Here is a 5,286-nt window from a genome sequence, read left to right as displayed (position 1 = left end):
CATACATACGTTGTTCCTCTGTGTGTACACACACATATGTACATGTGGATTTACACTCTTTGCACACAGAATTATTTATGTACTTGAAATAGATTTAAGTTGCACAATTCAGCCTAAATCAAGTTTGAATCCTCTCAAGTTTCTGAGGTATTTGAATCTAAGCCTGGTTTTCAACACGTGAAAAAAAGGGTCCTACCTATTCAAATTTAAGAATCCATTTAAGGCTCAAACTTTTCTCACCAGTAACCTTTCCCAGAGTGGCAATGAAATTTGAGCTTTGCAGATGAGACAAGTGAAAAAATACAGGAACATTATACCTCTACCAAGATGACATAAGAAGATGTTATTCGACTAAGCAATTAGGACTTCTGCTAGTGTAAATCAGAGTATCTGCATGGAAATCAAGATACTACACAAAGAAACACAGCAATTTCAAACTAACATTTTTATCCTTTGTTATGAAAGGGAACAATACTAAGTCAATCAAGTAAAATGACAACTCTTTTAAATTGATTTCTTTAAGCATTGACAGGAATGTCACTTTTTCCTCTGTGTAATCAATGAACTGCCTTTGTGTAGGTTTTCCACCACAGTAACAAAGGACTGTGTACATGGATGTGAATAAATTATGAGAAATGGTCATGAAAAATCAGGAATAAGAAGAAGGAAGCCTAGAAACAAGTGCTACATTAGAGACATCTTTTATTTCTGCAATTGACCACATTCCAAGTCAAAGTTGCCCCTTTCTTATCAGCCTTAATATAGATTTCTCCTAGCTGCAGTTCCAACACTTAAACAAAATAAACTATTATGCTCACATGTTAAAACATAGTTGTATTAAACGTCCTGCTGAAGACAATTAAATCCTTGTGAAGGCATACTGGTTTTTTGCAGCTCTAGCCAAGGCCTGGGCAGACCAGAGCACCAGGGAGGCTGAATTGTCCTGACACCTCCTCACTTAGGGGCAGTTGCAGCCACAGCATCAGCACTCGTCTCTATGGCACTTGGTGTGACAGCCAGCCCTCTGCCTCTATCAGTTTGATTTGCAGTTTACCACAAGGAACTGCAATAGTTTGCACTTGAATAATAAATACATAAATAAACTGGCATGAATAACACTCCTGGGAAATCAGCAATGAATTTCCAGGTCTATTTCTTACTAGAAAAAAAAAAAGGAGTGAGAGAAAGGGAGAAGATAGATTACTGGGAGAGAATTATGCTCCAAACCTTTCCTGGTCACGGAGTATTGACAGAAAAAGAAGTGCTGAACTGTGGGCTATTTGGAGATGCATTTGTCAGTCAGTGCACAACTTCCCCAAAATCTGTACTTTGTATTTGCTTAATGCTATTAGACATGAGAAAGACTTTTAGAAAACTGAGAGATGAAAATTATATCTGAAATTAGTATTTCTGTCTGTTTTTTCTTCCTCCAGGTTATTTCTACAAATCAGATATTGTGAATTCTTATCTTGCTCCCAAATCAAATAACTCCAGTGAGTGGCAAAGGCAGGGTTTGAAAGAGGGATCTCCAATGGTCTGTGCCTCAGAGCTGCAGTTTATTCTCTTCCTCCTCAACTTTGAGGCTGCTTCATTAACTTGGACTTACATTCCAGCCTCAGCTCCTGTTGTAGAGAGAAAAAAAAAAGGATAAAAGAAAACTTCATCATGATCCAGTCAGACCTTGAAAAATTAGACCCACTGAAGAAAAGAATACAATCGGAACTCACAAAGACATTTTTTTTATTGGCCTTGTAATTTCCTCACTAAACACGCTTTTAGCAGCCTACCCCTCTCAGAATCTTAATTATCTGTCGGCCCCTCATAATGGCCCCATTCATGGTTCTTCAGAGCAAAAGCACTGTGATATCACAAACACAGGAACTCAGAAGATACAGCATGTTCCTGAGGAAGGGCTGCACACCCACAGATAGCTGGCAGAGGGAATTTGCTACTTGGAGAACATAATATAACACAAATATGTAGATTTTTTTCCCTTCTTTCATTTTTTTTCCTTTTTTTTTCTCTGAAGCAAGAAAGAAGAGATGCTGTGCCTGAGTTGTGTATAAGGCAACAAAAAAAACAAGCCCTCTGATATACAGTTCTGAAAGAAAGTAAATATTATAGGCTCTCCATCTCTCTCCTCCACCATTTCTGACTGTTCATTGACTACCATAAATTAGTATGACTTGATATATTGTAAGGGCTGGAGACATTTTATGAGCTTCTGAAATCTTTTCCAAGAGGAAATGTGAAGCATCACTTATGGTTCAAGATTTTTTTTTGTTTGATTTGTTTGGAAATGAACCACATGCTGAAAATATTTCATTTAAATCAAAACGAAGAATACCAAGTTGGTCAGCATCCTTGAGAACTGGACATTTTTAGTGATTCAAGTACATACTTCTACAGACCCTTTCTATGATAAAAGAAAGAAGAAAAATACTACTCTATCACTAGCTCTGAGAGTCTGCTACTTCTCAAGTTCCCACTGAAAAATGCTCTCCAGGTATTTTTTGTAATCAGTTTTGCTTCTTAAATTCACAGTCTGACTTTGTCTAACAAAAAAAAAAAAAAAAAAACAAACCAAAAAAAAAAAAAAAAAAAAAAAACAACAAAACAAAAAACCAAAACAGAACACCCTCCCCACAAAAAAACCCCGAAACTAAAAACAAAACAAAAAATTGAACAAAACCATATTGTATGCAAAATACACTCCAGAAAATTATATTATAATCACATTAAATAAAAATCTTGCCAAAAAGCTGTAACTTCTGTAATAAATAATATAAGAATTTTACCAAAATATTCACTGTTCAGGGGAAATACTGACTTTGTATGTCCATACTTGTCTTGGGATGACAGTTTAATCTGATATTCCAATAGAAATGGTCCCTTTTACTTCAGGATCTGCTGTCTCAGGTCTACTCATTAAAGATTGACCAAGGTCCTAGGGGTAACTTTAGGAATACCTACCAATTTTTATTTCAGTAAATGTGCTGCCTCCAGAACTGGAGGCTAGCCAAACACCATGACCCATATTCCTAGCTGGAATAGAAAAATTAAAGTGATCCCAGAACAATGATAAGAATGATGGGCGGCAGAAAAAAAAAAGGGAATATGTTCATGCAGAAGCCTTGCAAAGTAAATTCATTTAGATCCAGTTCATCACACCTAAAATTTGTATTTTAATATTAAACCTGTTGTATCTAGTAAGTATAGATGTGATCCAGGTCAATTTGCATATCAGAAATATCCAAATTTAAAACAAAGCGAAGAAAAGTAAAAAGCCCACCCACAAACAAGAATACCTAGAGTCATTTGGACCTCTGAGGGTGAGTATGTATACATAACACCACCCTGATGACCTTCAAGCAGTAAGAAAAGGAAAATCATTACCAAATTGGGTTTTGGGGCAGGACTCCTTCCCAGAGTCCTGTTTTTAACCTCCAGGGAGGCCACCTCAGAGAGAACTGAAAGTCAGAGGCTCCTCACAGGCATCCAGCAGCCTGGGCATGAGCTCATTTAGAGACCAGCTTCAGGCTGGTCGTGCTCCAGGAGCCTCATGACATGAATGTGTGCCAACCCACCACCACCACACTGGCACCTTGAAAGCAAGACCAAGGAACGTAAGAGAAAGAAACAGATGTTTTTAGTCATCTGGAAAATGTGGCCTCCAGAAGAGAGTGAAGAGCAGAGTGTGTGTGTGTGTGTGCCAGGCTACCCAACTGCACCCACTCTAGACTGGTACAGTAACATGTCTCCACATTTCATAAATAATAAATTCCTGTGTTAAAGGGGGGGAATCACTAGAGAGAGTAGATTGAAGGAAAGCTCAAGTTAAACAGTGAGAAATTCACCTAATACTTGCATTTACCAACTGAAGCCCAGAGTTTTGCATCTCTAGGCAGAAAGAAATTGACCTCTTCACAGAAGTGGTGCACTGAAGATGTTTAATAAATTGCTTCAGAAGCAGAATCAGTTCTGAACTTAACACAGGTGTCTCAGGGAGGAAAAACGCACATAAAAGCACTGTGCAAACTGCTGACAGCACTAGCTATGTGAGAGACAATCAAGGTACTTAACGTTTTAAAACACATGCCCTGCATAATAACCAACACTTCCAGAAGCCTCTGTCACTCTTCCAAGCACTGAATTAAGAGAAGTGTCGCTGTACCAGGATCATAAAAGATATCCTTTAAGCCTCTTGCATAAATGCATGTGTTCTGAGATGGAGAAATGTGAACTCATATTCTTCATGTATCCAGGGGCTATTTCCCCCCTGAGAAGTTGAGGGGAAAGGGAGAGCAGGGCCACCACACTATTGATTTTCTACAAACACATTTAACCTTTAGCAGCTGCTGTCAGCATTTCCAGTGCTAATATCTACAGTGAACAAAGTAGCTGGAGAAGTGCAGAGAGCTTGCTTCAGAGGTGAGGCTTAGGAAATCAGAAATTCTTCTCTCAGCCCAGGATGAATTGCTTTAATGGCCATACTGGAGAGGGTATGGATGCAGGAGAGATGGGGGACGAGAGATGGGGAGATGTCTCCACAATTTCAGGCAATATTTCCTGCAGAAGCATCTGCTCAATAGCTTCCCTGAGCCATTGCATCTGAGTCAACTAATAATACTCACAGCTAAAATGTGCATGAATTTTCTCATGAACATTTCCCTCAGTGAGTGCTGTGCAGCATCAAGCAGTGCTTAGGCCACAGGTGATGGAGGTTTCCAGGCCTGGCAAAGGCTGATGAAAGCAGGGTGACAGGAGCTCTGCAAGAGGCAGTAGTTGAAAAAGCTGGTAATAGCTTCTCTAGCCCTTCATTTCTAGGTCACTAGGTTGGATGTAGAAGCACACAACAGCTCCATCTCCCTTGCAGTCACACAGAGCCTACATGAAGGGAGGGAGTGCTTTCAACTTAGCTCCTCCCAAGCCACTGCTTGCTCCCCGTTGTGAGCCCAGGCTGACTCCGCCTGGGACAGTCTCCCAAGGAACACATAACAGCAAATCAGCACAGAGCCGGTGCTGCTTCCTGACACCTAAAATCCTCATTTATGTTAGGCAGGTGGTGTGTCCTCATCACAGTAAATACAATTGTCTTTAACTCTTGACCAGCTTACCCGCACTCAGGCCGTTAATGCGCCTGCACCGGGCGTACCTCACACACCCCGGTGCCGCAGCTGCCCTCTGCAAAAGCAAACCAAGGGAGCAGCAGCAGAACTCTCCCATGTCCCCCACAAACACACAGTCCTTGGCAAGGCAGATCCATGTTCAGTCCTGAAGCAAAGA

The 5,286-nt window shown here is 40.2% G+C and overlaps 1 long non-coding RNA gene across 1 annotated transcript; it reads right to left on the bottom strand.

Moving 5' to 3' along the window:
* Positions 1-685: 685 nt before the first annotated feature.
* On the bottom strand, positions 686-4,976 carry LOC135297383 (uncharacterized). Its single transcript, XR_010359392.1, has 2 exons — positions 4,635-4,976; positions 686-1,622 (listed from the first exon to the last, which is right to left on the bottom strand). It is a non-coding gene; the product is annotated as an uncharacterized LOC135297383 (long non-coding RNA).
* Positions 4,977-5,286: the final 310 nt, after the last annotated feature.

Source organism: Passer domesticus, chromosome 3 (genome assembly GCF_036417665.1).
Source record: "Passer domesticus isolate bPasDom1 chromosome 3, bPasDom1.hap1, whole genome shotgun sequence".
NCBI lineage: Eukaryota > Metazoa > Chordata > Aves > Passeriformes > Passeridae > Passer > Passer domesticus.
This window is presented reverse-complemented; position numbering and strand designations above follow the sequence as displayed.